We start from the raw sequence: 23,378 nt of genomic DNA, 5'->3' as shown, positions 1-23,378 counted from the left end.
CTCCTGCAGCAAGTATTCAGTTTTAGATAGTTACACAAATTATTCAAAATTAAGTCAGTATTTATACTGACCTAAACCAGCACCTGTTCTCACAGAGATGTTGTAGAGTCCATTGCTTCTCTCTCTCTGAGCTCCACTTCGACTCAGAAGGAAAACACGCTAGGGAAGGAACAGGGCATGGGGAGCTGCTAGTATTGTGACAGAAGTTATTTTCCTGCTTCTGGTCAACTGGCTATAATATCCTGACCTCATAGGCTTCTCTGGAAATATGTGATGGGTTTGTGACAGCAGATTAAATAAGGTGAAGCTCATGTAAAATGGATTGTGTGGTTTCTTAAAGTCTCTATCAGATTGCTCAAATTCTAACCATCTCTTAGTGGCAAAAAAGTGATGTTCCACCACAACCCCAGCAATCTTTTTTGATAGGTATTTGTGTGGGGATTTTGTTTGTTTTCCTTAAATGGTTTCATGGTGATAGGATAGGGGTCTCCTGGACTTGCAAGGAGGAGGTTATGTTGGCCGTAGGGACTGCAGACCACATCTGCCCACTGGTGAGGTTGCCGAGGGTCCCCCTCCAGGCCTTGTTGTCAGTTGCCTGTTCCACCTTTATGTTGGATTCAAGGTATTCTCGAGTTCTTAGATCACTAATAAACAAACTTCTCTGACCTAATTTTATGCATATTTTATATATGAAATAGAACTATTTGTACTTTTTTAATCCGAGTATAATAATGTGTCTTGGTGGTAGGAAGGGTCACCCTCTTTCTCTCATCTGTGCAGGGATTATTCACATTTACATAGAAAGAGTTTCTTAGTGAAGAAAAAGCTAATTCATCAGGCTAGTGTTACATACTGGACTAGTGCAATTTGTCTCTTTGAGGAGACTTTGAGGAGACTGAAGACAAGACTATTCTTGTTGCTTGGGGTCACAAGAGATCTTGTACAGTTAGCATAAAAATCCATTTAGAACAAAATTGAAACCTAGATTTTATTTTACACACCCCCCCCCCCCCCCCGTAACTATCTACTTTTTCTGTTTTGAGAACAATCTGGTTTTGTCAGGGACTGTGCGCTCTCATTTATTTGTACATACAAGAATGCTACTATGCAGTAGTCTTAACTATTTGGATAGTGATATGCTATTTCTTCTCCATACATATTTTTCTAAGGACCATTCTGATACAGCTTGCTTCAGTTTCTTTGCGGAAGACATAAACATTATTTTGTAATTACATATAGCTGTGATGTCAAAGCTGTTAGTCTGTTTGGATAATGACTGTAACCTGTGCCAAACTACACTCTAGATGTTTCTCAGCATCTTTGCCTGTGAAAGGTGATAGTAATATAAAATAAATGTTATAGAAAATCGAAATTGGAAGGTAAAGCAGTACAATAAATCTCAAACTTTTATCTCAGTGAAACTCTAATGTGAATTTATTTTTCAACCAATTATAATAAGCCTATATAAAGAATCAGAAAGTAACAGTAGATTGGCAGAGTAGCTGTCTGTAATTTACTTAAACTCAGGTATGTAGAGCCTACAAATCCTTTGGCAGTTTTGAAAGCAGTAACATTATTGAAAAGTATGTTAGCCTTTCCTGTCAAAATTAAGTAATTCTGTATTGGAGTTTCTATTTTAGTCCTATACTGTGCTTCTTTTAGATTCTGTGCCAATGGACTTCCAAAAATTTGGAAGTGTTGTAGTGATCTTTATTACTTGGTAATTTCTGCTGCATAAATATACTCACCCATAGTAAAATTAATACAGCTGGAGGACTAAAAAGACAAATTAGAAAACAGGATGCATGTCAAGGTGCTGAAGGCATTTGTAAGCCAACCTCTTTGCTTTGCATGGGTATGTTGGAAGGGTTGCATGGCCACTTAGCCAAGATATTGGAGTAGGTTAAGGTGCCTAGGAGTGTCGACATCAGGCACCAAATGACTGTGCCCAAATGCACTTGACTTCTTGGCTCTGAGCATGCGATGACCAGCTGCACGCACCATGAACAGCAAATGTAGCTACCCGTTCATGGTACCACCCTGTGGCCATGATCCTAAAATCAGCCCATTAATGTGAAGGGCTTTTTTACAGGTCTGTTCTAGAAACTTGTTTTGCCAATGATTTGAGTCTACAGTGCAGGCTAAAAAGGAAACTTCTATAAAATATGCATTCACATGAGAAATATTATTTGTGTTTTAATCCTGAATTCCTGTAAAAATTTCAACTTTTGACTACCATTTTAAGAAGAAAACTATAATCTTTAAGAATCAGTGTTAATTCACAATTATTAATATGTTCCCCCTTTTAAGATGATTCTGGAATTAAGCACTTCCTTTTCTCCTCATCAAAAGAGCAAAGAGTGTATGAAGTGAGCTATTTTGGGATTGGCTATGGATTAAAATTCAGAAGGATGGTTATTAGCTTTTGATATTTTCTTGGAAGTTGATGCTGTTCTTTCCCATTCCCCTTCCCTGAAGGTTGTAGAGAATGCTGTGCTTAGCAGAATAATAAAAATAAAATAAACACCTGCCCTCAGATTGGTTCCATGATTGGTACCACAGAAAAATAAGGGGAAAAAAATCCTATCAAAATGCTCTTTAATGCGTCAGATGTGCATGTTTAAGACAAAAAGCAGAAATGATATACAAGATTTCTGTTATGAAACTCGAGTTCTTTTGGGGAAGCGCTGGAAGACCATGAGTCCTTGAAGGATTTGGCAGCTCTTCATGTGGATGCAAACCTGCAAAAGGCATTCTGTGAGGATTTCATACATATGAAAAGACAGACACGCAACCCTGTGGACCTGTATATATTTTCTTCAGTTCTGTGAAGTGGGAACAATGACATATTCCTGTTCCACAGAATGGTAGTGATTGAGAACCTTGTAAGTATTTAAGGACAAGAAATTCTCACTAAATGCAGCAAAACAAAGGTAAAATAATCTTAAACATTAATGACACCAAAGGTATTATACTTTAAAAGTATTGTTCAACTAAGAAAGTGCAAATATGTTGCTGTTATGGAGTGGCTGGACCCTGGAATTACTGTGTAAGAGAGTATTAGTTATGCCTTTTGTTTATGGCTCAAGACCACCCAGTGAATTACTGTTAAAAGGGGAATGAGCTGCGAAAGTTTCATGTCTAAAGGCTGTATTATATCTTGCCTTGCCTCTGTATGGTCACCTATACTTGTGTAAATAGAGTAATGAACTGCATCCTCTTTGCAGAGAAGTTGTAAGACAGGATGCAAGCAGTAAAGAATCAGTCCTTCTGTGTCCTATTCTGGTCAAATCCCAATGTCTTTCTGGCCATGTTTGCTAAACAAGGACAATGTTGTCCTTTGTTTGCCTTCCCTTATGTTAGTCTCTCATGTTTCTCAATTTTTTCACATTGCAGTAGACCAGTGTGAACAGCTGTAACCACAGGGAAAGTATAAAGCCAGCTCTTACTGGTCAGCTGAAATCTCAGATCTTACCACATCACTTTCCCAGGTATGTAAGGAAATCAAGCTTAAGTTTAAATGGAGATCTAGGATCAGCATTCTGGTTCATTCAGCTGGGATATTTCTCAGGGCATGGCAATTGCATGGGAAGAGCAAGTGCTGTGTGGAATACAGTAGAGAGTGCCAAAAAAGGCAATTAGACCACCTTACTGGCACAGGAAGTAATTGCAGTCTGAGTAATGGTTTCTCTTATTGACTTTGAAAATACACTATTATGGATGCATCTAATCAGGGATAAAACCTAAGGCAAATTATCTCAAATCCATGTATTTATTTCTTTGAAATCTTCTTCTTTTCTGTTTAGATATAAGATTTGTTGAGATTAGCTTACTCCTTTGATTGTGTATCACGCACCTACCAAGTTACATAGAAAAAAGAGAACTTAAGATTCTCTTCCCCAAATTTCTTCTCTCCTCTCTTAAGCAGGCTCATATCTCCCCCCACTTACAGGTTTCTGAGCCATCTTTCTTAATGCAGGCTCTACTCTAACAGTAAATGAGTTTGCTGAGTCTATTCTTTTTCTATCAAACAACTTGGCTTCTGAGTTGTACCCATCCTCTCTGCTGTTCTGCATTTCTACATCATCCTTAAACATGACTTCTTATATTTGGCCATGCCAAAGGGTAAGTTTAATTTGTGCTATGCTCCTGTGTGTGCCAATTAGTGATCAAACACTTGAAGCAGAATTGTCCTAATGATATGTTTCAATTACGTGTTCGAATAATGTCATATTACTCTTGAATAAGCAACACTGACTCTGCATTACAAGCTTTTTTTTCTTTTTTCCCTCTCTCTATCTCCTCCCCCCACTCCCCCTTTTTTTTTTTCCTTAGCCAGGGGCCACTTTATCATTTTATATGGTGCAGGGAGTTGTGGTGCAAACACACAGATATAGTCAGCTAATCCTCTTATTTTCCTGTGCTCCATTTTGATCCTTTATAGTCTCAGTGCAAACATGTCAGATGGAAGAGTCTTTAACAGTGAAAAATCACTGTTCTGATTGGACCTGAATCATATAGATCAGCCGTCAGTATTCAATGAGGATGAGGTGTTGCAGTTCAATAAGCAGTGGAGGTACGAATGACCCTGGTATGGGATGCCTATCCATCACAGGGTGATTGGTACTAGACCCAGAGGTGCCTTGTAGAGTAAAAGACCCCCAGGTAAAAAGGTTTGAATTCTTTACTGGTTAGCTTGAAAATTAAGAGTCATCTTTGCTGTTTGCAAACAGTATTTCAAATTATGGTATTGATATAATATAGAACAACAGGCCAGGAAGAAACAATCTCTACAAGCTTTCTTGGACAGCAGCTTTAAGCTGTATATTTCATGAGCTTTACTTTAAAGTTACAAATCATGTTTGTAGATATTGTTTGAGATTACTCTCCTTGGCTCATCTTGTCTTTGACTAAAGAACTGGAGAATTTGGTAAAATAGGCAAAACGTGAGAGAACAAAAGCAGCATGATGTTTTCTTGGCATGAAGAAAGCAGAAACTGATGGGATTGGTTATGAAGAAAGTTACTGAAGTCCAGTAAGAACATGAGAGGTGGATAGCCTTGTAAGGAGTGCATGTCTCCATCTATAAATTCTCATCCTGGCCAGAGGGGCAGGCATTTTCTCTACAAAACATACAAAAGAAGAATGCATTTCTTTAGACTTCATCCCTCCCTTGATTGCAGACTTTAAAGCAGTCATATTCTTGGGGGGGCGGGGGGGGGAATCTGTGCATCTCTGCTGTCTCTCCAATATGATTTGAGTGAAATGCATTGTTTTGCTTCATGTTGCAAATAATGATTTTTTTTTTTTCCCCCGCACAGTTACATCTAATTGTATCTCTAAATCCAATGGGGTAAATTAGACATTGATGGACATATGCCTCTTCTTGGTCTTGGAGTTTGTTCTTGGAATTAATAGGCCAATGTAATGCTTTTGCCAAATCTTATCTTTCCTGTGTTACCAAAACTGTGAGCGGCCCAAGTGGTTTACTGTGAACATCAAACAGAAGTGTGTTGCCAGAAGAGACATCATGGGAGGTTAATATGTGTGGTAGTTAAGGCATATTTCAACAGTTGGGGGCAGAGGGCTGATTTCAAGGTCTTGTCTTGTTTTATTGGCTGTAATATCATGGCTTTGGGCACTCTCCTTGGAGATAATAACTAGCAATTATAAGCCTTTAAACATTGTGAGCATGAGATTTTTTTGATCTTTTTTTTCTTTTTTCCTTTTCTTTGTAATTTACTTATCCAGAAAAGCGTAGCTCAAATCTCATTTACCATCTGGAAATCTGTGTGGTCCAGCTCTTCACTGCATTATTGCATCCAAGAATGCAGAAGGTAAAAGTAAATTCCTTGAAAATGGTATATGCAACACACGCGGAGGATTACAGCCCTGTTGTACCCAGATAAAATCGGTTGCAAAATTTTGGTTTTGCTACATGGCACTGCCTCTGTGGGCCTTCTTCAAGGAAATTAATTTTCTTTCTCTTGCCAGTTCAGAGAACTTCTAAATTGTAAAACAACTGAACAATTTTCTAAGAAGTATGGGTGTTAGGGTATCTAGGACTCTAGTCTGAACTTCAAGGCTTCATGAGACCTGCCATTTTCTGTCTCCTGGGGGCAACAAAACCTGCTGCAAACCATCACTTCTGTGCAGTCTGAGGAAAAACTTGAGTTGAATGTCCTGCTCTTGTTCTGGTAACTCCTTTGATCAAGGCCTTCACGTTGTACAGTGCGAGGGGAGGAAGGGAGTTGAAATGAAACTGGCTGTATTTCTCTGTACATGTGCCCACACTGGTGAATGACCAGATAGGCCTGTGTGTGTAGTCCATTCAGTTACTTGGGAATTTGTTCAGAGGTACTTTCTAGATTCTTTCAGTTTTATTGGTAAAATCAAGGATAAATTTGGCTTATGCTTTTCCCCTCTGTCCATCACGGCCTTGCACATCTATGGAAGCTGAGGGAGTTAAAAAGCATAACTTAATCTTTTTTTTTTTTTTTTTTTTAAATATGACCAGGAAAGAAGATGTCCTCTTGCAGTTTATAAAAGTATAGTAATTAGCAGTCTTGACTCATATTGCGTGTGAATGGGAAATTCACCTGGCAGCAAAGTATGAAGAGTGCTTTAGGAACCAGTATGCTTGCAGAATATAAAGGAAAAACTCTGCTTTTTGTCATGCTGCTGGAATGAAGACTGAACTGTGACAGTCCTTCTACTCCCTCCTCCCCTCGGTTTCTCACCCTTCACAAACACAGAGTTTATTGCTTAAAAAAACCCACCTACACAAACTCTTCTGTGAGTGTGCTGTGCGTTGAGAGTAACACTGTGGTGACAGAGAGCTATGGAGCTGCTTCTGCACAGCTATTGGATAAAGATCCATCACCAGCTGACTGATATGTGACCCACAGGTACCACATATGTTACCTAATGACCAGTCACTTAATTATAGACTAGGTGACATGTTTATAAGGGTGAACTTTAGAGTGCTATTAGGGAATGGACAGATGAACTATACCGGTGCCCTCCGGGTAGATTTCACCCAGACTCTTCTGCCTCTGTGGACCCATTACACAGTAATTAGGGTGATTTTTAAGTAGGATGCAAAGAGTTAAATGACTAACCTTATTATTGCTTCATTTGTCACTGTGGTAAGTGCTGCTTTGGGGGAGGTGGCTTGGAAGAAAGTGAGAGAGAGAAAGGAAGAAAAGAGAACATGAGGTGTAAAGTCTCTTCTTCCCTAAGTCTACATGTGGAGAGCAAGAAGATGAAGAATTTTGTGGATTTTTGTGGATTGATGTGGATTTTTCCAAAGCTAAGACTGGACAAATCTTTGAACAACCTGATTCTTCACTTTAACAATTGAAATGTCCATGAAGTGAAGCCAGTGGCATGACGGTGTTCCATGGTAATGGTGTTTTTGTACTAATTACTTCATTTACAGCCCTAAGAACAAGGTCTGCATCTTGTGGATTTACCAATTTACTAATCTGATTCACTGAGGTCTTTTCAGAAAATATTTTGGAAATTATTTTTATTTTTTCCTATAGCAAGAGGTAGATGTGTACACAGCTGAGATATGTGTCTCTCCATCTTCTCTGGGCTAGAACATAATCATATCTTAAAAGCAAGTTGCTTGGCCCTCTGTCCCCACTGTGGTAGTGGCAGTGGCAGGGTTGTCTGATGTCTGTCCTCACTGACATCAGGACAGCCACTGCAGTTTCCTTGCCTGAGTGCAGCAGAACCCTAGCCCTGCCCTTCTAGCGCTAACCCTGAACCTTTGATTTAGCAACAGGGTGAGCCTGAGCCGATTTACTGGCTTTTCTCATGTGTGCTCAGGTCAAGGAGTCAAATATCCACAATTACTGCCAGTGACTTGCTTCTGGGTGACTGTGGAAGTATTTATCTTCTCTGCAGTCTTTGTGCTGGGTGTTGAAGTTTTGGAAAAATATTTTTGTTTTTCTAACGAGTTGCATGGGAATTTTGTTGTGGAGAGGAAGTGAATGGTCATCTTCACTAATCTGTGTTTAACATCCAATTGCTCTTGAAATCTTAAAATGTAGCCGTGAAGCATGGAGTCATGTGAATCAGTTGTTGCATTATAATGTCAGCTGTTTATCTGCAGTGCTTATACATGAGTAACTGTTTGAGTACAGATTTTTACCAATGCCCTTAGTTTTGTTTCATTCACTCAGCTGAATCTTTCACTTTTTGAGTAGTAATAGTTGGAGGAAAAAACTGCAGGGCAGATTTCTCTTGTTCTTTAGGAGATAATAATTGCTGTAGGGTATCTCTAATTGAAGGGAAGGAGATAGGTTTGAACTTCTCAACCTGTGCTTTGCACCAGGTGGCTGGGAGCCAGTTCTGATCTAGAAGAAATGTAGGTGGTTTTACCAGTGACATATTTGAGCTAATACGTCCTGCTAAGATAAATGTAAATGAGCTGGATGTAAAAATGATTTTTGGGGGGTTTTATAAGGTCCAGCTGCATTCATCAAGGAGAACATAGTTATGACCCTACTGTATGTGGGCTACAATGTACCTAATTTTCTTGAAAAGCTGAGGCCTTTGAGGTGTTAAAAGTTTCATCAAAGCGAGAACCTTAATCCACCTCCCACGGATGATAAGCAGTGGAAGAGGAACTACATACAGCAAGCGAGGTGATACATAATAGAGCCTTAAAAACCAGAGCAACAACTCTAAGAATACATAAATCAACATAATGAATGCTTAGAACAAATTTGTTTTAACAAGCTCTGGTCAGGTTTGTTGTTATCTCAACCCTTCGTGCCCCACGTTGGGAGCCAAAAGGACTGTCTTGGTTTAACCCCAGCCAGCAACTAAGCACCACGCAGCCGCTCACTCACTCCCCCCCCATCCAGTGGGATGGGGGAGAAAATCAGGAAAAGAAGTAAAACTCCTGGGTTGAGATAAGAACGATTTAATAGAACAGAAAAGAAGAAACTAATAATGATAATGATAACATTAATAAAATGACAACAGTAGTAATAAAAGGATTGAAATGTACAAATGATGTGCAGGGCAATTGCTCACCACCCGCTGACCGACACCCAGCCAGTCCCCGAGCGGCGAATCCCTGCCCCCCCACTTCCCAGTTCCTAAACTAGATCGGATGTCACATGGTATGGAATATGCTGTTGGCCAGTTTGGGTCGGGTGCCCTGGCTGGGCATGAGAAGCTGAAAAATCCTTGACTATAGTCTAAACGCTACTGAGCAACAACTGAAAACATCAGTGTTATCAACATTCTTCACATACTGAACTCAAAACATAGCACTGTACCAGCTACTAGGAAGACAGTTAACTACATCCCAGCTGAAACCAGGACATAGCCACATATTCTTAATGTAATGCAGTGGGGCTCTTGCCTCTTCAGGATCTGTTCAGGACCTTTCAGGATCAGCGTTATTGCAGGGAAAGAAGCGATCATTGATACCAAAACCCTTGGAAGTTGGCAGTATTTTTTTGCTCCATTGTGGCAGGTATTACTGCTAGCACTTACACTTCAGAAATGTTTGAAGATTCTTTGCCCTTCCCTTCTTCTAACCTCTGCTTATGAAAAGAGTAATGGGAAAAAGTTAAATGTTAAAAAAATGTTTTAGGAATTCTTCCCTCGGTCCAAAAAACCCCATGCAGAAAGATCTGACTGAGACCTGGAAGAAGTAAAACATGTGGAGATCTAAGTCAAGGTTTTGTTCACCTGCAGGTCAAGGTGAATGCATGGATTTCCCCCCCCCCGCCTTTAATGTGCAGTGTATTTTTCTTTAAATTGTGGCTTTTCAATCCTTCTAAAGGGGCAGGGATGTATTTAGGAGCTCCAGCTGTTCAAAGTACTCGGAGATGACTACTAAAATGTTGTTTTATTTCAATTTACTTTCCTTCTCTTTTCCTCAGGATATTTTAGGGTGGGATTTAGACACCTAACCATACACACCTGCTGCTGTTCTTGTCAGCTGATGCCAGTCTGCCTGGCCTCTAGCTTTTACACCAAAGCACCATGACTTTGCTATAAGTTTTGTTTCATCTGTACATCCCACAGCCCACCTTTGCCAAGTGTAAGTGGTGAATCCTTCAAATGGTAGGCACAAAAAAGTCACCATGAAGAAGCCAGACTGTACATGCCTGGGCTGCCACAGCAACTGAATATGCAGCTGGCAGGGTGAAATTTCAGTGTATTTAAATAAATGTAATGGAAACAGTTTAAAGGAGAATGAAATGTATCTCTCCTTCCAACATTTTTTTTGCAGTATAGTTTTATCAATGTGCTGATGGTAAAGCAGAGCTGCTGTTAGTTTCACATTGTCACTGTGTTCAGTAGTCTAAAGGACTCAGCTCTGAAGTAGTGCACCTCAACAGCTCAGCTTTACGGAGGGGTTTTTTGGAGCTGCCCTCAGCTTCTGTGCCGATTTTTTTTAACTGGTCTCCCCTGAACATGTTTCTTTTTGGTTTCATGAAAGTAAAAACCCAAGATTTTAAATCTTATTTCTATTTTTGTTTGATTAAAATATTGTCGTGGAAGTATTGTCATGAATTTTCTTGCCCTGTAAAAGTCTTGTGCATGGAACACGGACATAATTCTGAGCTGGAATACCTGCACTTTAAATCCATTGCAAACTTTTCATGGTGTGTGAACTAGACCCTTTGACAGCTTTTGCCAGTATGGCTTCTTTAGGTTGAGATTCTGCCTTTTGTACCAGGAAATTTTCACAGATAGAAATCCTTTTAGAGCTGAGATCAAAAGGAGTACAATCTGAATGCCGTTGCTGTCTGACTTAAACAACAAATGACCCCACACAAACAAACAAAAAAACCTTTTATGGTAGTATAACTCAAATAAATTACTTTATCTGTGGGGAAATACTGTTATGAGGTCTTTGAGTAACTTTGTCTCTCTTGGAATGTATAGTTGGACTTGGTCTCCTCTTCTTTCTATTACTGTGCTCTCGTCCATAGTGACTATCTTGCCACTCATTTCCCAGAGTAGTCTGAGACTGGAGTTTCCAGGTAGCTGTTTTAGCTTCTATTCACCTCAAAATATCAATATTTCTAGCTATAGTATGAACATCTACCACTATAGTATGATTTCTGGGCAGCAAGGTGTGCATGGGGCAGGGTACTGAGAGGTAAATGACATCGTCTGGAAGTCTGGTGATGAATCTCCACTTTGTGCATCTGCTGTACTCAAGACAGCAATCCTTACAAGCATACTTCAGTGTTGCTGCTTCCATTGACCCTTTCTGTATGGAGACTCCTTTCTTTAGAAGAAGGGACAGAAGGCTGTGGTGTGGAGGCCTGGGTGCAGTCGGACCAACTCTGTCCACAGGGGCTGTTCAGCAGGTTGTCCTGGCACAAGAGGGATCTCCACCCCCCTGCCCCAAGGTGAGTGCTCGGATGCCTCTGTAGCAGTGGAGTAAAGTGTCAGCTGAGGAAGGGTTAGCTTTTGTGCCTGGGGGTGCTTGAAGGCAAGTGGTAAAAAACCAAAACCAAATAAATAAACAAAAAAGAGACGCCAGAAGTCAGCTGATTTCCCTGAATTCCTGCCGGTTGAAGGGGGATGTGGGGTTTCCAGGCTCCAGGGGCTTTCTTTAAGGGTGGTTATAGCAGTATTAAATGGAGTGGTCCATTTTCTCCTGGCAGGTGTGGATCAAACAGCTAACGTGACATTTCTGATAAATATCCTGTAACATGACATGATTGATTTCAACTGTCATCTATGATCAGATGACTCTTGAGAGTTTTTATGTAAGAGATGCTTCAGACTTAGATGTATAAAAGCCCCTTGTTTAAGGGCTATAATGTAACTTATTTTTTTAAAGTACCAAAGTAACTTCAGGAGAAGATCACCTTAATTTTCTCACAGAAAATACTGAAAATGCAACAATTGGGAAGTTTGTAGGAAAACTTCACTTTCTGGTTACAAATATAAAAAAATATTTTCAGTCACAGAAAATTATGAGGAAATAAAAACTTAATATTGGTCTGATATTGTGAAATTATTGTATTCCCTATCCTAACTTCCAAAATAACATTTAGTTCTCCAACAAGTTATAGGTGGAAATTTTTCCAAAAGTCTTACAAGCTTTTGAGGGAAACTGTCATTAAGCTTTTTATCCAAAAAAGGTAATTATGGCATTTTTGGAAAAGCATCCATCTTCAAATGAGAAACATGTTAAACTTAACATCACAATTGGTTTAAAATGAACAAATAATTTTAAGGAAAAATAATTTTGCCCAAGAAAAAATTGACCATTGAAACAAGCCATAACCTCTCTTACACTTGAAACTTGTTTTGATATAGTTAACAAAACAACAGGGTATTTCAAACTTCTCCCATCAGATTGGACTCTTTACAGACATGCAAAGTAAAATTCAAGATTTTTCATGGCAGAAGGTTTTAATTTTATGTTTGGAATGTTTGAAATGATTTTAGTTTTGCCTACAGCCCTAATGTTAGAGATAGTGTGGGTGCCCAAAGTCCAGGTGAAGTCACCTGGGGTAACTAATACTTCTAAAAATTATGTTGCTGTACATACAGGGCAGCTAGTGTCTGCTAATATACTTGGCATAACAATCAATAACAACTTTCCAGGCTGAGTTTTATGCTAAGTGTTGTGTACCCTTCAACTGTTTGAAACACTTTGACTTCCCAAGACGTGGGTTTGATGTTAAGAATTATATAGCTTACTTTATTACTAATATCTACAAATTAATTAAGGTAGATTTTATTTTGCTGTTGAAAAGGTCTGTAGGAAAGAAGCAGGAGGGAGTGCATGTCGCAGCCTCGTGGCTGGTGGTGCAGCTCTCTGGAGGTGCAGAGAAACCTGAACCACGCAGCGCCATCAGGAAATTCCACAGCTGAATTGGAAGCTGGTACCCAGGAACTTTGGGGTTTGGAAATTAATTTCAGATGACTCTGAAATATGCCTCCTAGATAAATAGTCTGCGTTTTCTGAAATGAGCATGTAATTTAAAACAGCGTGGGGCATTCAGAGAATTAGAAGCCAAAAAAAAGTTGGGGTGGGGGTGGAGAAAAAAGTAATTTGAAACTGGGATTTAATGAAGAAAATCAAGGACCAAAGTGTTGACAGGAAAATTCAGGCAGTTATCAAGTCCAAAGGTGTCAATGAAATAATTAAAAGCACACAGTATGAAATGGCTTTAGCTGCTGTGATAGACATTGGCTTGCCCTACATACTCTGTGGTACTTTTATATAATAACATCAACATTAGGGTTTGGACTGAGCCAGGACTCACAGGAACTCTATACTGGCCCTTCTTTTATTATTTTAGCTAGAGCACTTCATTAGCGAGGCTGCTCTTTATTGATGACCTGGGAAGAAAAGCAGTGTTTAACTTTTTGGTGCTGCTGCCTCCCAATCAGAGGAGAGATGCCTCGAAGAAAGGAGATGAGAGAGGGTAAGACGTTGTAATGAATTGGAAAGGGACAAGCAGGTTGCTCGTGGGGAGGTCTGTTACTGTCATTGGTCTGCGCTACTTCATTGGAGAAGGTGCCTTTTCCATTTTTTTTTTTTCTTGAGACCTTTTCTTCAACTAGGCTGGGTTGTCAGTACTGCATATCCCAAACTCCATGTGAAGTTGATGGCTACTGTTTTTGTCATTGTTTTTACGTACTTCATGGTTACTGAACATATCAGATCTTCTTGTCTCATCATAAGCTTGTGAACTCCTTGAAATGGGATCTGAGATGGGAAGGCTGGCGGCCTTCCTCAGTTCTATCTCACCACTTATTAGTATCCTTGTGAGGAGGGAGCCAGGACCAATGTGAGTGCAGGATGGTGGCAGTCAGGAACGAGTGGAATAGGACACGTTGGTGCTGTCGGTTGGGTTTGGGAGATGCTCAGTAAGTCTCAGTAAGGCCCAGCTTTGTGATTCTTGCACCTGTCATACAAAGAAAGTTATCTAGTGTGCTAAGATATATTGCTTGCTTGATAGATGCTAACTCTCAGCAAACTTAATTTCTACTCTATGAAGTCTAAGAAAGAAAAATTTGTATTCAAATTTAAAGGTATTAAGAAAAATGTTTGGAAGCATCTGGAAAACCCTTGCTTTTGAGAAAAGTAGAATGCATAGCTTTAACCTTTGCTGTAAATCATCTAACCTCTCTGGGATTTGAACTTTTATCAATTTCTGAAAATGAGCTTCCAGTCTGTTCTGTATTGATCATCTACCCCATGTCAATAATAGCTGTTGTGAAGGTGAGCCCTGCTTGAAATTCACGTTAATGGTATTCATGGAGGAAGGAGTGGGGGAATGTGTGTGTGTATGTACAGTTAGAGATTTATTTCAAATTCTCAAATTAAAATCTTTAAAGAATAGTAGGTTGAACATTATTTATGGTGTTACTGCTCCATAGGCCTTTGATCTTCTACATGTTACTTAAAAGCAATTTTAGTTTTTATTGTAAATCAAAATATCCAACAGAATTATTTCTTATATCATATTCATAATTCTTATGTGCAACCCAGAAGGAAAAAAGATGAAGTCACTGTGAGACTGGTTTAAATCTCTTAAAGTAAAATTTAAATCTACTGCGGCTTTTAAGGCCCTGTCACAGGCCCTTAAACACAGAGCCTAAGCTATTGTTTTTTAAGGAAAAGTGGGGGTTTTACCTAAACAAGAAAGAAATACCTACTTCTATGGAACCTTTTGGAATTCTCACTGATGAAAATAAAATAGTTTGATTATAAAAAGAATCCACCCATTTTTCTTATTTCCCAAACAATTGTTTTTCAGCCAAAGCAAGAAAAACTTAGAAAGAATATCCATAGAATTTCTTTCCTCGATTTCCTCACAACGTTTAAGGAAAGAATCTTTAGCATTTATAGCAACTCCTATTGAGAATGTAGCATTTGTTCTTCTGAGCTACTTTCTTTGCCACTTCTAATATTGACTAATAAACCAGTTACAAAGCTGTCCTGCTGCTCTGTTTTGATCCCTTGGTAAATGTAAACTTTACAGAAGGCTTCCCACAAATGTGGAGAAAACAGTCTTTGTGGTAGGATTCAACGTACATGAATCAAAACCCCTTTGATCAAGGGGGCTGCGATACTGGATTGAGGCTCTTGTGGACTTAGGACAAATGAGATTAAAAACATGTGATATGGGACGTGTGGTGTTTCACATGCTTCTTTCATATAGTGCACATAGAGCAAGAAAATTTGTGGGTTTTGTGTGTACATGATATTTTTGAACTGAAAGAGAACTTTGCAGTTACTTTTCTCCCCTCTCTCTTCTGAAAACAAACAAACAAAATCCCAAGTATTTTTTATTTTCATATTTATTTTCTATCGCCATTCCCCTTGAAGAGGAGCTAGCTTTTTAAAATTATTATTATTTTAATGGAGAGAAAAGAGTGCCAGTCTCCTTTCTGTGCCTGAGAAAACCCATTAAGGTGGTGGTTAGGACAGTGGGGAGCAATGCTTGTTAACATGTACTAGGGTATTCGTTTGATATTAAATTGTGGTAAGAAGGAGATGGGTGAATGCACCAGGGTTTGTCCTGCAGTGTTGGGAGTTTGTGGAGTTCTCCCATGGGAGTGCTGAGCTGATGGTAGAAAACAGTGTGTGTGCTTACAGCAGTGGAATTACATGGCTACAAATACATGTACATTTGATATATTATACATAATTTATTTTTATATATTATATATAATGCATTATATGTTTGCATGTGTATACATGTATATAAAAATTTGGAATACATCTTATATATATATGGTTGTGTATATATATTCATTGATCTGCATGTTACTAACAAAACAAACATTATCATGAAGTGGGGTTGAGCCCAAGTTAGATTTCAGATAATCTGTGAAAGGAGTTAATTAATTGTGAATCGTTTCTCCTGGAAGTCCAAGGTGGAGTACCCTGTGGTAACAAACGTCACCCCAGCAAATCAATGTTTCATTAGCATGTCTATAGGAGATGTCTGTTCTGTTTTGCACATAAAATGAAACAAGAGCTTTCATCTCCCTCTCTGTCTCAATCTGCCTTTGAGAGGGAGTAAGTGGCTTTGTTCATTAAACTCCAAACTTTCACTGGTGTACATCCCCTGTGCTTTTTTTCTTTTACTCTAAAGCTCTCAATCAGTTTAAAAGGAGAGAACTCCCATTAAGGACAACTGCCAGGTAAATGTTTATTTTCATAATGAATTTTTTAAGGTGTAAAATAGAGGGAAACATTGCTGCAAGGACTGGAATGTACTTATATATTTATGCCCATGAACTTCTGCATCAGAGTTTTTGCAGAAAAGTCAGACGATTTGCAGTACTGTTTTTCAGCATCAAGCAGACGACTGAAGGCGCAATTATTTACATCTTTTAGTTTGAAGCCTGAATTTTGGCAGTGCTATTTCCTACACTTTCCAAGTTTAGTCAATAATTTTAGGGAGGAGGGCAGGTGGCAGCAGCATTTGTACAGGTCAGGTAATACATCTAATGAAAATATACTTGAAATATGTCAAATATGTTCTGAACATGAAGAAGATATTGAAAGAAGGGGTTTCAGTCTGTTGCTGCTAAACACTAGCTTGTTTTGAAGCTTTTCCAAATGCAATTTATAACATGCTTGTCTATCCTCTGTTGCTAGAATTTGAACAGCCTAACTCTACCACAACCTAGATTTTGGACATCATGAAACCATAATTATCTATAGCATTACTTACAATTATCCTACTAAACAGTTAAATAGTGGTTAGGTTTACAACGTTAAGATCACATCGTAGTTGCTTTAACTACAAAAGTATTCTGTTTGGGCTCCTTTTTGCTTGGTTATATATAGGTGCAAATCAAGGTATAGCACCAGGCATTTGCCTACTTTAAAAATACTGCTTGTGACATCAGAATTAGGCCCAGTCTGCCGTCACTTAAGTCAACAGGATGTAACTTGGTGTAATTCTTAGCAGCCATGTTATAAAAGAAACATTTCTTCTCATCTGTTTTTTCTGTTATTGTTGCATGCTTCAGCTCATTAACCAGTAATCATTCTGGGTCCATTAGCTAGATATTGATATTGTATGCGCTGTTGCCAGCTGTGATGACTTTAAATTTTGCATTACCTGTATATTTTCTTTAAAACCCAGTTCCTGGATTCATGTTATTAATGAGATTCTTAGCTGTATGTTAAATAAATTCCTAGCCTGCAGGCTCTCAAATGTAGAAATGTAACTGAAAAGCACCCTGGAAGATTAAAAAATAGAAAGCAAAGAGAAGGAGTCCCAAATCTCATGATTTTCAGGGCATAAATTCTATTATTCTTGAATCCATTGGTTTGGCAATATTTTTCTTGTAACTGAACAAACATTAAATACCTGGTTTTGTGTCTTGTATCTGCTTCCTTTGTGCAGCATGTGTTCACTGTGCTGATAAGGAAGATAAGAGCGCTGAGGAAAGCTAAGCAAGCACTTTCTTTCCCCCCCTTTCCTGTATTCTGCTTTTGGGAAATAACCAAAAATCTCTGCCCTAGCCAGAAATTTGACCAATATACAGATTTTTCATAGCAAGTTTTCAGAATCAGGCCCTACATGTTTCCAAAAACAATTGCAAAAGAACTTTATTATTCCGAGTGCTTGGCTCCTTTAGCCTTTCCATACAAGATTCATTTTAGATTCTCTCAGCTGGGCCCAAGTAAGCCTTAGAGGCAGCACTGAAAGGTGCTCCTCATGGATGCAGAGGCACATTTGAAAGCAGCTGGTTGAAATGACTTGGCTTTGGTTCTTTAAAGAGTGAGAAACCTTGGACCTGTTCATGTTCAGACGTCTGGTTTGGCTTGAAATTTTTGCAACAATGAACAGGGAAATTACCCTATTACAATGTCCTCTTTGGAAGTGCCCTCTTCTCCTCTTGGAGTACATCCATTAAGAGATTGTGGACTGGGTACTAAATCTGAATGTCTACCTAGGTTGCACTTGAGTCATAGGGATCTTGATTCTCTTGGTGGTGTTTGTCTTCTAATTACATATAGCAGTTTCATAGACTGGTTTCTTGATTGCCTCTTTTCACTAGTTTTACACCAGTATAACCATGGTTTTGAGTAGTTGCTCCTGATTTTGTGTGAATGAGTGGGACTCCTTGGATTTCTTAAAAGGGAGTCTGCAGTTGAGCCTGTTTGTGATCCAGGAGCAATTCTTCTAGTGGATTTTCCAGGCTAGGGAATTATAATAAGTTTCTTCCCATCCCCAACAGGCACTGGAGACCTGATGATGAGATGAAGAATTGGAGGTCTTTGACAAGGCTGCTAATCAAAATCTCAGTGAATGGTTCTACTCCACCTAACCATAAAAAGGACATGTGCTTATTGACTGGAGCGGTGCCTTAGCTTGATTGTAACAATCTAAGTTCGGAAACAAGTACTATAATTAACCATGACTGTATTATTGGATGTGTGCACATGTAATTAACAAAGCAGATATTTTTGTGTATGTGGCTCTACTTATTTGCTCATGAAAACTCCCCACCCTTTTCATCAGCATATTAAGGTTAATTAAAATTAATTCTGTTTGTATTGACTGCCTTTTCACGTATGCGAAGTTTGTGCAAATCAAGTGTGTGGCCAGGGCCTTCTTCCCTATAAAATCCATAATGTTTGCTTTCAGAGCTGGGGGAAAGAGGAATCAAAATTGCAGGCTGTTTGAAATTTAAATCAGAGCAGTGCTGGTCAATAGTATCAAGGTTACAGTGCCCTGGAAGATTTTGATTGGGTGCTGCCAGGTGCATGCTGGGTGACAATGACATTAAAGGTCAGTTGAATGCAGTTTTAGGATTTCTTTTCTTTTTGGTTAATGCTGGGATTCCTGGCTGAAAAAATCATGGAAAGCCATGAGCTCTTTTCATACAGTAGAATTGTATGGGTTTGGGCATGATGTTCAGCCTGTGCAGACGGAGAGCACAAGATCAGTGTTTGCACTCTGCTAATGTAAGGATCCCTGGCTGAGATAAAAACTTTCTTATATTAAATCCTGAACAAATACATAACAAGACACAAATGTTATCCTGAAGAGTCTGCAATTTTAATGAATGGGACTGATACACTATATGAGAAGGGCAGCATATGCACAGGAACGTGGGGTGACTTGCTGAGGGTCATGTTGCAAGCTATAAACAGTACAGTGGGTTATCCTGAGAGCTGGAAGTGAACCCAATATTCCTAACACGCCACCGCAACTCTCTGCCTGCGCTCCTTCCAGTGTCTTCCTAGCTCCTGTATTTCTACCAGATGCTTAAATGGGCTACAGACTAAATAGACTGTTTGAGCTTGCATTAGATCAAACAGTGAGAATTTTCATGAAACTTAATCTGAAGTAAATAGCAATACAGTAGTTATTGTTAATACATATTACTTGAATAGGACCCCAAGCTTGCCAGAGCTTTCAGGTGGATCTGGCTATACCTCTTCCTTAAAGTGAGATCTTCAGAAAAAGATTTTAAATTGCAATAGCTGTGTTTTATTGGACCACAAACTGAGACAATATACAGATACTTTAAAACTGCAGAAATTTGATCAACAAATTTGTATTGGGTTAAGACAGAATAAAACAAGGACAACATAAACAAATCCCCCTCTCTTTCCCCTCTCATGTGTCTAGATCTTCTCTTTCAGATTTGCTCTGATTTCAGCAGTTCATTTGTTTCCTGTGTGACAAGTTCAGCGCAGTCCTTTTTAAGTACCTAGGAAAAGGAATTCTATCCATCCCCCTCTGAGGACCCCATTGTGCATCTCTCCCTGCTCCTCTCAGCTTTGTTGCTGTCTTTGCTTGTGTGCAGCCTCCTGCTTGCTGGTGGGTGTCATTCTCTCCATCCATCCCTCTCTGCACTACAGGGTTTGGGCACACTCAGTCACTGACGGGACTGGAGTAATCTCCCGTGCTGGTGAGAGGGTTTCCCCCAGCCCACAGACAGTGGTTTGCATGGGACGATCCCCTTGCCAGCTGCCCAGCCCTAGTCGTTTCAAAGGAATATCATGTATGGCCAGCTGTAAACAAACAAAACAAATACTATCTGTCACATTTGCCATTTAATTTGTCAATTTTTGAACCTCATGATTAGCACATTGAGAGGATATGGGCTGATCGCAATTCTTGCAGCTATTGTTACAGACCATCTGCAGGCTCAGGAGTATACTTCTACATGGCCTTACTCTTGATTTATGTTCCTTTGGTTTATTCCCCAGGGAGGGAAATCTCTACAGGGTGTAAATCAGATTTTTTTTTTTTCTTCTTTTTTTGCAGAGACTCTGGCTCATAATTCTTTCAAATGTAAATCTGAACATAATTCTGCAACAAGAATGGATTCTGTGCCTAATCATGTGGCTTCAGGCTTTGTATCTCTGTAAAGCTTTAGGCCATTTCTGTAGAAATATACAGAATATCCTCCAAAGAATAAAATAGTAATGTCCTATATCATCCAATTGCTTTTCCATAAGCCCTTGTAAAGGTGAACATATTTTGGTTTGTTTATATAACAGTTGTATCATCTAAAAAGTAGGAAAGCGAAATGTGGGGAGATTTTTTTCCCATTAAAGCTGGCTTTTAATCTGCTTCCTTGACAAATGTACTTGATGCTGATAGTATTTTTCCATTCCTGTCTACTCCTAGTAAGGCTGAACGATATGCTTCTGTCTCTCTCTTGGCTCTGATAATGTTTTTGTACTAACATAACATAATGTCATACAATTAGAAATTATATGTTAGCTGTTAGTCATAGCCCAGTGAGTTTACATTAGACAGAAGAAATTAAATGGGAACCAGAGGAGACCTAGTAAGTGCAGTTTATGTTTTTTTTATATTCAGAAATATCACATTTCTATTGATGAGCATCATTTGTGCCTGTATGGGGGAAACTAACTGTGCTACAGGCAAAAGAATTCCTGGTCATTTCTTCACATTCAAATCATGTATAGTTTGTAAATGCAAAGTTAAGAGAGTTAAGAGAGTTTTCCCTCTGTCTTGGAATTGATGGGTTGCTTTGAGATTTTTATTCACTCCCTGAAAGGAAATAGAATTATTTCTAGTCTTGATTCTCTGTTATACTAAATGACGCCTTGTAAATTGTTTTGTTCTAGGGAGCGAGAATTCAGACTCTACTGAGGCACTTGACTGCTTGCGTGATTGTCCTGGTCCCTCTGTTCAGTCCCTCTGTTTAGAGGACCCTCTCTTTAACAGGCTTTGCTCAGTCGGACCAGTGGCATTGCTAGTCTGGCATCTGTGTGTCTGGTGGTGATCGGTATCTTTTACTTCAGAAGAGTTTAGGGAACCTGTCTTCTGGAAAGTTTTCCTCTATCTCATTAGAGACTGTCTTAGGCCCTCACAACACCAGCTAGGTATGTTTGCAGTTCTTCAGGTACCTTTCTCAATCCCACCTTTAATATTTGCTTCTAAATTCTTGCTTCATCCATCTGATGCTTTGGAGTGAAAATACTTGTAATATACAGAGCTGCTTGAGCTACCTCTTTGCTTCTCAGTAACAGTTCCAGGTTACAGTTCTTGATGCTTTCCTGGAAGCATCCCTACTGTTCCAGGCTTGGCCTTTCCTATGGCTCAGTTAATGCAGCCTCCTTGAAACAGGGAACATCATTGAATCGAGTATTTCAAATGAGGGCTGTCTTACAGCTCTCATACGTGTCTTAGGCACAGTATGTGACAGGAGCAGTATTACTATTCCACTGCTGAGCTGAAGGAGACAAACTGGGTGGGTTCTGATGAGGTGGGTAAATCCCTGTGGGAGGGAAACTGAAGCCATCAAACTCATTTCAAAGCATGCCACGTGACATAGAACAAATCCATGTCCCTCAAGTTCAAGGGTAAACACTAGTACTTTAGCTCTCCTCTTTCCTTTTGTTGCTTCATTCTGCAGGTTTGTTCAAACAAGTCCTATTTTTATATGCTTCTCCTTCTGTATTTGTGTGCAGAATGGAGAAATGCGACATTTTTGTTAAAAAGGAGTGCTACAGCTTATTGTAGGATATTATATCTTGCAGAATTAGACTAAATGTCAGTTTACTACAGTGGTACTTTACTAACATGTAGATTGTGTTAAGTCAGGCATTCTGTTTTACTTTTTTGGAAATTATCAGGCCAGTTTCTCCAGATGAATATGCAAGACTGCAAAATCTTTCTATTATGCCTGGTGCCAAGTACCCATCATGAACTGGAGTGTATTCTCACTTTTAGAAGTGGCATGAGGATCTGTCTCCCTGCTATGTGAATTTTATGGCTCAGTCCCCCTTCATGGTATGTTTCTATGGCCTGCAGTTAGTTGAATTGCTCTATTTTATAAATGTATAAATTTCTGTCTCCCTTGTACCTGGATGTCTTCATAATATACTTGTCTCTATAAAGCTTGGAAGATGAGATTTCATTGATCATTAAACATAGTCATGATGGTTTAAAGTAAAATAAATTGTGCTATCTTTTTGGCTGAGGTTTCCACAGTTACAATGAAGCCTTAGATTAGATCCACCTATTACAATAGGGCACCAAAACTGAGTGGTTTGGAGAATCTCAGCCCTTATGTTTCTCGTGTTTCATATTTCAGTGATATTTGTGTAATACTAATTTGGATTACTAGTAATTGCTGACAGAACTTTCTTAGATTGAGATGGCAAGAGTGAGTGAGAAATCTGCCTCTTTCCTTTTCTTCCCTTGACTTTACTTATTCCTGCCTTAATTTTTTTTCACATGTGCTTGCAATTGTTATTCTCGTGTGCTTGCAATTTGGACTGAACAGAGTTCTGAGTAGATTTTCTACAGGTGTACATGGTCATTTACATCTCTGATTGTGTAAGTGCATATATGGGCATTTGTACAGGAATGACTTACTTTGAAGAAATGGAGCAAGGAGGATGTTCTGTTGTTAATTGGTATTTGGCCACTTGCGTTCATTATTCTCATATATATACAGTAGTGTGCAGAAAATGCAGAAAATCCTCTCCAGAACAAGGAACTGATCTTGGAGAGGAGGGATGGAGGGAAGTGGGAAAAAGAAGTAAAAAGTTTTAGGGGAAAGATTGAACTTTTTTCAGATACTCTGTAGACTCCAGAATAGAGTTAACTACATAAACTAACATGCTTCTCCTCGAAAAGGTTTGCCTTGAGGAATATAGCCTGAGAAAGAGTGAACAGGAGAACCTCCATACCTGGGTGTAAGGGGAAGAAATACTTCAGATTTAGACTTTGCATATGGAAATGTAGTAGTTATTTCCATTTTCTTTCCTCATAATGTCTTTCAAAGTTACACATTTTTTGATATTGTAAATAAATATTTGTAAACAGTACATGTATTTATCGTAATTTGGCTTTAGTTCAGAATGTTTTCAAAATGGAGTAAACAGCAAATTATTTCTCCCT

This window comes from Haliaeetus albicilla, chromosome 2 (assembly GCF_947461875.1).
Source record: "Haliaeetus albicilla chromosome 2, bHalAlb1.1, whole genome shotgun sequence".
Classification (NCBI taxonomy): domain Eukaryota; kingdom Metazoa; phylum Chordata; class Aves; order Accipitriformes; family Accipitridae; genus Haliaeetus; species Haliaeetus albicilla.
Note: the sequence above shows the minus strand (reverse complement) of the source record.